Source organism: Schistocerca cancellata, chromosome 8 (genome assembly GCF_023864275.1).
Source record: "Schistocerca cancellata isolate TAMUIC-IGC-003103 chromosome 8, iqSchCanc2.1, whole genome shotgun sequence".
Lineage (NCBI taxonomy): Eukaryota > Metazoa > Arthropoda > Insecta > Orthoptera > Acrididae > Schistocerca > Schistocerca cancellata.
The window spans coordinates 425,878,552-425,890,247 of record NC_064633.1 but is presented as its reverse complement, the minus strand read 5'-3'; positions in this window follow the sequence as shown (position 1 = coordinate 425,890,247).

Sequence of the window (11,696 nt, the reverse complement as noted above, 5' to 3'; positions counted from 1 at the left end):
ATGCCAGCACAGGTGTATTTATTATCATGCTTAATACCATGCTCATCCCGGAACTACCTGATATGGTGACCTTGTTTATAGCTGACCTCTTTATAGGGATACAGACGTGATGACCAATTAGATATTATCGAAAGTGTACTAAGCAAACTTTGGGAGGCTGATATAAATGCCAGTCTCCAAAAGTCAAAATCTGGGCATGAAGGAATAAAATTCTAAGGGCATGTAATCATGCCAATGGATTTCTCCAAGATAAAAGCAATTAAGAACCTTCCAATCCCTTAAAAACAAAAAAAAAAAACATTGTAAGTGTTCATTGGTTTAGCCTCATTTTATCATACTTTTTGCCTGGCCAATTACTGAACTGTGAGACAATGTTGCATTTGTTGAGGAAGCTGGTCACATGGTACTGGTCCAAGGACTGCAGAAGAGCTTTTGAGAAAATAAGAGAAGCATGAGTGAGATCCAAGGCACTTCACCACCCAGACTTTCAATTTTGCCTTGGCCTGGATGCTTCCTTGGTAGGTATTGGCATTTATTTATCCCAAGTATGGAATATTAAAGGTAAACCTACAATTTGCACTGTAGCATTTGTAAATCACATATTGTCAGCCTGCGAGAGAACATATTACATTATGGAATTAGAGGCCCTCATAGTTGTCTTGGCATTCAAAAAATTTTATCATCTCATATCTCATAAGTCATATCAAGGTATACTACATCCATCAGGTATTAAGTTTTCTCTTGAGCTGTAAGCGATTACACACTTGATTAGTCCGATGGTCCTCAGCCCTTCAAGAATGATTTTGAAATCATTCATGTGAAAGGTAAAAACAATTTGGTGGCAGATGCTTTGTCTCACTTATATGAAGGGCTGCAGGATATGCCATATTGCAGAGAGCAATCTTTGGAACGCAAGGTTCTGTTAATGAAGGATGCAAGGTATTGAAAATATTATCTTGACCTGTGTTGAAACATGGAGCATCTCCACGAGAACAATCCAATGTGAAACAACGAAAAACAGCAATTATAAACCAGACAGATAATCATACAACCTACTATGTGATTCATAGAACATATTTTACCACTGAGATCCGTAGTCTGACAAATAGTAGTGTGTATATCATCAGATTGTGAGGAAATATAATATGCATGCACCAGGCTTGGGATACTATTATCATCAATCGCACGAGCAAGCTAAATTAGTATCGGTTTTTCCCGAATATGAGGAAAGTACAGCAAATTCTGTGGATATGCTTACATTATATGAAGTCAAAATTGTCAAACAAAGGCTGTAAGGATGAATTACATGCAACTGTTGTACATAAATATTTACATATTGTCACAACCAACATGTGTGGACCCTTTCCTCGTGCACATGCTGGAGCAAAGTACATAGTGGCTCAGTTCTCCAAGCGCATAAAACTATTTGCACTAAAAACACCTTTGGCATCAAGAAAGACAATCAACATTGTTTTCACTTTAGACTTGGTCCTTCTTGCTTTTTTCAGTTTTGGTGATCCCAAGATATGACACTCGTGGCTTTGAGACTTTGTTTCTGAGTCATACTCAAAACTTTCATTCCTGGTAACTACACCATCCGAGGAAGGTTTAATTTCCACACATTCAATAAGTTCAGTCATCACAATTACCCGGTGATTCTTCTCATCACCCATCAGAAGCTTGGGAACCAGCTTGGCACACATATTCTTCACATGCAATTTATCGGTTACCAGTTCACACACGATTTTTTGATAAATGTTGAGAGTATCTGCAATTATCTGGATACTCAACCAACAAAACTTTATCATACAACTTTACTTGAGTGACAATTCACTACACAGTGGTGCTCAGAGACAGTGATCCTGATTGCTCACAGAAGACTACATCTGCCTGACAAAGCTGTCCACAGGACAAAATGTTCTGATAAAAAGATATTGAAAATGCAAAGTTTTAGTGAGTGAGTGTGAGTGTGTGTGTGTGTGTGTGTGTGTGTGTGTGTGTGTGTGTGTGTGTGTAGAGAGAGAGAGAGGGGGGGGGGAGTTTTTCTCAGGAACCACACAAAATCGTCATTATTATTCAAACAACAAGATATGGAAATGCTGGTCCATTTGAAATTATTGATCTACCACATACTGAAACTAATTTATTAGTGCATCCTGGGAAAAATAAAATGTGGACTTACGGATATGTTTCTGACAGTGTTTCATATGAGGATGGAATGTAATTAGATGTTTCGTAGAGTAGATCTGTCTGAATGAACATTTCACTCTAGATGGAAAGGGTTAACTACGTCACTGCTAGACCTGGACTGTCTACAGTCACATGGGGAGAGATTGGGACCATATGGAGGATGTGTAAGGCTTCTACAGCAGACTCGAAACAAAGGCTATGACTCTGAACTGTAGGATCTCAACTTCTGCTGTGCGTGATGGAAGCACTGCCATAAATGACTTCCAATGCATTATGGAGAAATGCTCTGCATTCCTCACACAGATGCAGATGCAAATCCACTACTGCTGAGCAATCTTCACAGAGGTGATAATTAAACTTGCTCACTAGCACTGTTAGTGGGAGACTATCTGCACTAGCCACTTCAAATAATGAGATAGTACTGCAAGTAAATGGCTACAAAGACTATGTAAATGTGCTGGTAGCTGTTATAAGTGGTAGTGTGCTATTATGAATTGTAGACAGTGTTGCGAGCCATGAGTTGACAAGCAGTGAACTAATTTGACCCGAACATAGATTTTGTGTACTGCTGATAGATAAACTTTGTAACTTTGTAGCTTCTCGCTAATCCATATGTTTACAGTTTATATTAGTTAGTTGTTTAGTTTGTTTCGCTTTAGGGCGCAAAAACAACTAGAACACAAAGACAAAAAAGGAGTTAAAAGCGACTACATGCTAAGCCCAATCAACGGAAGGAAAGACAGCTAAAAACAGGGACTTTGAGAAATGTCCATAAAATATGCCTTAGAAATAATGGAGTTCCTGAACTAAAACTTAAATTTCCTTTGCCTCATTGCTACAACAGATACAACAGCCTGCATGTCATTCACTAAAATGGCCAATACGTCAGACTAAAAGCATAAATTAGAAAGTAGTTGGTTAAAAAAAAAAAAAAAAAAACACATTCGATCAGGGAACTGAGGACAATGAGCACAAAGTGATGAGGGATCACCACACCACTTAACAAATGGTGATGGCTATAAAGGCAGTGCCCAATACACAACCTAGCTAAAATGATCTAGCAGCAAGAGGGCTAAGAGGAGCCGGCTAAGCTGTTGGGAGAGTTTTTAATTCCCTGGAGCTTGTTCCCATGAAGGGACGACCAGTGGTGATGCCAAAATGACATCACCTCCTGACAGACGGCAACACAGACATCAGAGGAGGGAATAGCAGGACTAGCAAATCGAGGTAAGAGGACTGCAGCCACGGCAGCAGCGTCAGACCGATGTGACCACGAACCCACATAAACATCATGTGGCTCCATCAAGAGTGCGCAAGTGAAAGCTTTCCTGGACCTGTTGCACTACAGGATGGATGCTGTACAGCACACAGAGGCTCTAAAATGTATTGAGAGAGTCGGAGCAAATGACACAATTGAAAAGCCTGTGTCGCCAGACATACTGCATGACCTGATACAGGGCAAAGAGCTCTGCTGTAAGTACTGATTAGTGTCCCAGAAGCCAGTACCTAGAATCATCAGTGCCAATGATGAAGGCACACCCGACACCATGGACAGTCTGAGAGCCATCAGTGTACACAAAGGCACTATCGCCAAGTTCCGTGAGAAGGTTGAGAAACTTACGATGATAGGGCAAGCCTGGAGTAGTGTCTTCAGGAAGTGAATGAAGTCTGAGGTGAACAGGGGCCACCACATGAAGCCAAGGTGGTGAAGGGTTCACACCCATCGGATGAGTGGCAGGTAGTGTGAAGTTAAGCTGCTGGAGCAATAGCCAAAAGTGAACTCCAGAAGGTAACAGAGAAGAGTGATGCACTCCATACTGGCAGTCAAAGGAGTCATAGAAGGAGGCCTAGGATGGGTAGCCAGGCATGGGAGACAAACAGCAAGCGTATCTGCTGAGGGGAACATCAAATCGGTATGACAGAGGTAGTTCGGTAGCTACTGCATACCTACTCTCAATCTGGCTAGTGTAAAAGGTGCCAGTGGCCAGATGAATGCCACAATGGTGAATAGTATTGAGACAGTGCAGGATGGACAGAAGCTAAACAAGACACACAGTCTAGTTTCAAACAGACAAGGGACTGGTACAAACTGAGGAGGGTGGTCGATCTTCTCCCCAGGAAGTACCACTAAGGACACATTGAGGGACTGTGTACAGTAGACAACCAGGTAAGATATGTGGGAGGACCAAGAAAGTTTCCTATTGAGCATGAACCTCAGAAATTTTGTAGTTTCCACGAATGGATGAGCAACAGGCTCAAGATGTAAAGACTGTTCAAGAAACCAACTGTGCCGCCAGAAATTCATACAAACAGTTTAATCAGTGGAAAAACGAAAGCCATTGTAATGCTCCATGAGTGAAGGCAATCGAGACATCACTGAAGACGCTGCTCAATGAGATAAATCCATGGAGAACCGCAATAAATGGAAAAATTGTCAACGAAGGGGGAGATGGAGATGCCCAGTGGGAGACAGGCCATTATAGGGTTAATGGCGACAGCAAAGAGGTTGACGCTCACGACGGAACACTGAGGCACACTGTTTTCCTGGATAAGGGCATTCAACAAGCAAATGGGGCATGCGGCCTCAGAAGCCCCACATGTAGAGTGTACAGAGGGTACTGGTCCTCCAGGAGGTGTCATAGGCTACGTGTAGAGAGTACAGAGGGTACGGGTCCTCCAGCAGGTGTCATAGGCTATCTCCAATTCGAAAAACAAGGCCACAGTCTGGGATTTCCACAGAAAATCATTGATGACATGGGTGGACAAAGTGACGAGATGGTAAACTGCAGAATGGCGCACTTGAAATCCACAGTGATCGGTAAATTGCACAACTCGAGCCACCATACCAGTCGGGCATGAATCATACGTTCCATCACCTTGCAATCACGGCTGGTGACAGAAATAGGGTGTTAGACAGAAGGAAAGTGTTTGTCCTTATCAGGGTATGACAGTGGCCTCATGCTGGCATCTGAGAAACATGACCTCTGCCCAGATGTAATTGTATGGAGGAAGGAGAAGGTGGTTGCGCACAAGAAAAAGTTGGTTCAACAACTGAATGTGAACCTCCTGGGGCAGAGGATAGGGATGTAGTGAGGGCATGATATAGCTCCCTCATAGTAAAATTGGCATTGTAGCATTCACAATTCTGAGAAGAGAAGGGTGTCACCCAAGCCTCCTCCACTCGTTTCCAATGGAGCAAGGCAGGGTGTTAGTGGATGGAGCTCGTAATCTCCACAAAATAGCGGTGCAAGGTATTGGAGATGGCAATAAGGTCCACTGTGACATCATCTGCTATAGTCTGGGGAATGGCCTTGGTTCCAGAGAGCCATCGGAGGTTGCTATTCAGAAGACTGTGACAACACTGTGCATGCAATTGTTTATAACGACAATTGCAATCATATGATGATGGTTAAAAATGTGGAGAGCACATCTCCACACATGAACAGCATGGCGGCATGTGTCTTGTCTACCAAGGGACCAGGACACAGTGTGGCAAAGATGAAGTGCGGGGAATGGAGCATTCCGCGGCGGTAAGGATCATGTTTGTACAGTATTCTACCTGGTCGTCACAACTGGGGAAATAATGTTTGTCGAATGTCGCCAGGGAGGAGTAAAGTCTCCAGTTGGACTTAGAAAGCAACCATTTGGGTGCGCAAGTAGGTGGGACAGGAATCACCAAATGGAGAGCACACAGAAAATGGTAGTCTGAGTACGTGTCAGAGAGAACAGGCCACTCGAGACGACCGGCAAACTGGGCAGTGCAGAAGGAGAGGTCCAAATGGGAATAGGTGTGTGTGGAGGCTGAAAGGAATGTGGGTGCTCCAGTGTTAAGGTAGATGAGGTTGAGCTGATTGCGGTCAGCCAAGAGGGCACCTCTCTTGACTGGTTCTAGGATAATCCCAGGTGGACAGTGTGCATCAAAGTCACCGAGCAGCAAAGAGGGGTGAGGGAGTTGCCCAGTAAGCTGTAGGAAGTCTGTACTGGTGACACTGAATGATGGAGGGATGTCAATGGTACAAAAGGAATAGGTGAAGTGAGGAAGGAAAATGCAGACTGCAACAGCTTGAAGCCGGGTAGTCAGGGAGATGGTTCGACTACGAACATCATGAGCAGAATTACTCCCCCATGAATGAGATGGAGAACTGGAAAGAAATGCAACAGGTCAAATCGGTCATGAGGATGCAATTTTGTTCCCTGGAGGCAGAGAACAAGTGGATGTTGCGATTCCAAGAGCAGCTGTAATTCCTCCTTGTTGGATCTAAGGTTGCAAACGTTCCATTGGAGGAGAGTCATGATGATGAAAGGGGAGGAGGGAAAAAATGAGGGGGTGTCGCCTCGGCAGCTGTTAAGTGCCAACCTCCAAAGACTCTGCTACAGGGTGCAGAGACAGGAGGATCCTGCTCCATGAGACCTACAGAGGCATCGGCAATCTACCAGTCAGTCTGCAGAGTCCAGAGCAGAGAAACGGTTGGCGGTGCACACCAGTAACATGGAGGTTAGCCGGGTGAGTGTATAATGTCGCGACACCATTGAAGAAGATCTCAGAGTTGGTGAAGGAGAAGACCGTTCACCTTTATTTTATTTCTTGGAGCCTTTCCAGTTGGCAGCAGAGGACTTAGTTATTTGTTGGCTGGAGGGACGTAGGAAATCTTCAAGGGAATATTCCTTCCGTTCTTTCCAGCCTGCCAGTTATGCAGCAGGTGACTTCACTCTGTGAAGTGAAAGTTTGGTGGCTTGTTGCACTACTGGAGGAGGAGACAGGGATGCTGCTGTGACACTGGGCAATTTTACAACTGTGGTACTGAATTTGAGGTCACGCACCTGCATGGCCATGTCCTTCGTGGAGTGAGATATATAAGAACATTACTGTAAGTGCTGGATGGCAGAATGTAGTGTTTCTGACTAGCCAACAACAGTGTAGGACCTCCTTTCCTTCACCCCAATCTCCTGGACGACCCGCTCCCTAGATACATGGGACACACTCGGGAGGAGGCTGCATGTTAGCCACTGCAATTGATACAGAGTGGAGGAGGAGGTGGACAATCGCCCTTGTGACCATCCCTACCACAGGTTACACATTTGGCCAGGTGTCAACAGGGCATTTGTGTGTGGTTGTAATGACAATACTGGTAGCATCACACTGAGTCCAGAATGAATGGCCTGTCTGTGATAACTTCATAGCTAGCTTTGACCTTGGAGGGAAGGACTACTCTATCAAATGTGAGGAAAAAGTCTGTGTGGGCGCTAAGGATGCACCTACCTTTTTTCTCACCCAATGGATTGCAATGGCTCCCTGATCAGACAGGTGAGTTTGGATTTCTGCCTCAGTTAGATCATCAAGCAGCCTAATGTAAGTAACATATGAAGAATTCAGCGTTTGATGGGCCTCGACATTAACAGAATAGCTGTGGGGGAGCGAAGTTGCAAGCAGTTGTACTTGAGAATCAGAAGCAGTCTCCAAAAGCAAAGATCCAATGTGTAAATGAGAGCAGGATTTCCCAGGGCCGGCAACATCAACACCTTTCTGAATAAAACTGATTTACCGTCTTCAGTATGTGAAGCCACAAGGAATTCTGTTTACCTTTAGTGAACGTTGACTTTGAAGACGACAATTAGCTCATTGTGATAAAATCCCCTACGATTGCCCGCATCTCCGATGGCACAGTCCTTCCAACTGGGGGGCTCCCCCACAGAGGGGAGTGCACCCATCGTAGGTAATTGTTCACGCCTTGGGTCAGATGCTGTAGTTTCTATCATACCGAGGGTCGTAAGATATATTACCCCATACAGCCTTTCCTAATGCAACAAAATGCTATTCCATCCACGACCATAGAGGTCATCCAATTTCGAAGCCATCACATTTTTAAACCAAGAAATTACCTAAAAATCATTTTTGTAAACGTCCAAGTTGATAAAAACAAACTACAAAACCAAAAATATTTTACTAAAATTATGTAAAACAACCATATCTCGATTAATATTTCTCCTGTGAAGAGCTATAGAACAAAAAACGAACACAATGTAAACCGTAGACAAACTTATTTTCTATAAAAGCTTCTCAAACTTATAGAACATGTAAATCACTGTGTCAAAAAACCTTTACGCAAATAAATAGCATACATTAGCCAAAAGAAACTTTCACTCATTGATATTCAACTTTACTGTGCAAATGCATGTAATGAAGCTATTTTGTGTAAACTGATTAAATGTCTCGTGAAGCTGAAGGCTCTTTTCACAGTTTTAGCTTGGCTTCCCCAAAAAATAGACCAAGTGGTGGGGTAAAATAAGAAACTAATGCAGGGTGAAATAGAAATTTCAATCTCTTGAGTAGCAAAATGACAGTGATGTCGTCGTGTTAAGTACTGTCCGTAAATCAGACAATAGATGTATAAACGCTTTGAACATTATTATGTAAAAACAAGCATGCTGTTCACCGTCGTTACGAAAAAAAAAAGAAAAAGTTTACATCCATACGCAGCACTCATTTGGATGTAACGAAAACTGACTTTACATAATAAACAGAGTCTGTTATCACTAGGGATGTTGTAATATATCACATATCTGTTAACAGTCATGTAAGATTCCCGAAGTGCTAGGTACACAGGAAATTCAAAAACTCTGTCATGTTTTTATTCTGCTCACTGACTATATGAAATTTTAAAATTAATGTACGGATCACTTTCAAGCCCCATTTTGTCACTGTTCTTCTTATTGGCTGATGATCGGAAGGTATCTGTATTAAGTTACATTAAATAAATTATTGTACTTGTTAGTTGTTGTTCTATATAATCATGAATTCACTGGTACTGGAACTAACTAATCAAAATAATTTTGAGAAAAAGAATTTAGTAACAATAGAATACTACAGTCTGTGATGCAATTAATTTCCTATCTACTTAAAATATTGATTGTGCCCCTGGCAGATCTAATAATTGAGACAGTATAATATCCCCATTTTTCTTACAGCAAAAATTCAAACCTCCATCTTTGTGCCATATTTCATAGATTTAAATTCATTGTTTACTTACAATTAACTTAATTTCCTTCCCACCTTGTACCACCATATAGAACAAGCAATTGTGCTACCACTTATTCTGCTTGCCAATGCATTACACACTGAAACTGTAATACCACAACCTCTTTTGGGATCCTATTCCAGTCTCATCTCCATTCTCCTAACGAGGGCATATATATTAGCAATTTACACCAATTTAAACTGATGCTTTGACATTGTTTATGTTGGGCCTCACCAGGTTATAGAATGAAGGAAATCTGACGGATTAAAAACTAATGTATCATCATGATTTACACACAATACAAACTACATGAGCATGGTAGGAATAAAACTGCTATTGTAACTATGGAATAATTAACGATTAAAGTTCTGATATTTCAAGTCGGAGAGAGACAGCTATTTTTATGTTTTTTTAAGTCATAAATTGTTCATTATCCTAACAGAAATATGACACAATGATTTTTCAGTCAGAATCAAACATGCTAATTGGTGTTAGTTAACAGAACTGTAATTACGACAATATACAAAAGTAAAATTTTACTTTTACAAAATTTTATTAATTGAATCTAGGCCTTTCATTCAATAAAACTAATTGCTCTGTTCACCTGTAAATGATAGGATAATTTTCCTTTACGTTAATAAAGTAATACATGCATATTAATGAAATACATTGTTGCAATGATAAAACATGTAATTTATAGTCTTAACAGAAACAGATTCTTTCCTGTCTTTGTACAAAATTATTCACTGCTATTCCGTGTAATTTTCTATGTAATTTTGGAAGATGTACGTAAAAACTCATGTTTTCCTTATGGAACCCTATTATGGTACTGAAGAGCAGGTCTATGAAAACAAAAGGCTGGTTCAGTGATAGCAAAGCTTTAATGGGAGAGGCTACCTTAGATGCTCATCACAGTTGTTAACAATATGTAACAACACGACCCGACTGCGAGTAACCTCGAGCACTGCCATACAGAGGACTACTGACAAGATTTTGATGAAGGATGCTGCCTTAGGAACTTTAGGAACAGCAGGTCACTCTTTCTCCCAAAGGAAGAACAATGCCACAAGCTGCACTATATGCACTGTGGAGTAGCAGCTAGTGACACTGACTGGCCTGCTGTGGGCCACTAAGTAAAGTCCGACCACCTACAAATATTGTTATTAGTATTTGTCGTTTCTAGGTGGTTCTCGAACAGCATATTCTGGAGTATACTATGTTTTGTAAAAACAGCAGTACTCTGTCCAGGAGGCAGTTCTGTTTTCTCTGTAATACGAGATGCATTCAAGTTCTAAGGCATCCGATTTTTTTTTCTCCGGACTGGAAAGAGATAGAAACATGCGCACTGTTTTAAAATGAGGCCGCGTTCATTGTCAATACGTCCCAGACATGGCAGCACCGTACGGCAGATGGAATTTTACCGCCAGAGGCGAGAATGAGAACTGTTTTAAATACTTAAAATGGCGACGTTTTCCTTACTTGAACAGCGTGCAATCATTCGTTCTCTGAATTTGCGTGGTGTGAAACCAATTAAAATTCATCGAAAGTTGAAGGAGACGTGGTGATGGAGTTATGGATGTGTCGAAAGTGCGTTCGTGGGTGCGACAGTTTAATGAAGGCAGAACATCGTGTGACAACAAACCGAAACAACCTCAGGCTCGCACAAGCCGGTCTGACGACATGATCGAGAAAGTAGAGAGAATTGTTTTGGGGGATCGCTGAATGACTGTTGAACAGATCGCCTCCAGAGTTGGCATTTCTTTGGGTTCTGTGCACAACTTCCTGCATGACGACCTGAAAATGCGAAAAGTGTCATCCAGGTGGGTGCCACGAATGCTGACGGACGACCACATGGCTGCCCGTGTGGCATGTTGCCAAGCAATGTTGACGCGCAACAACAGCATGAATGGGACTTTCTTTTCGTCGGTTGTGACAATGGATGAGACGTGGATGCCATTTTTCAATCCAGAAACAAAGCGCCAGTCAGCTCAATGGAAGCACACAGATTCACCGCCACCAAAAAAATTTCGGGTAACCGCCAGAGCTGAAAAAATGGTGGTGTCCATGTTCTGGGACAGCGAGGGCGTAATCCTTACCCATTGCATTCCAAAGGGCACTACGGTAACCGGCGCATCCTACGAAAATGTTTTGAAGAACAAATTCCTTCCTGCACTGCAACAAAAACGTCCGGGAAGGGCTGCGTGTGTGCTGTATCACCAAGACAACGCACTCGCACATTGAGCTATCGTTACGCAACAGTTTCTTCGTGATAACAACTTTGAAGCGATTCCTCATTCTCTCTACTCACCTGACCTGGCTCCTAGTTACTTTAGGCTTTTTCCAACAATGAAAGACACTCTCCATGGCCGCACATTCACCAGCCGTGCTGCTATTGCCTCAGCGATTTTCCAGTGGTCAAAACAGACTCCTAAAGAAGCCTTCGCCGCTGCCATGGAATCATGGCGTCAACGTTGTGAAAAATGTGTACGT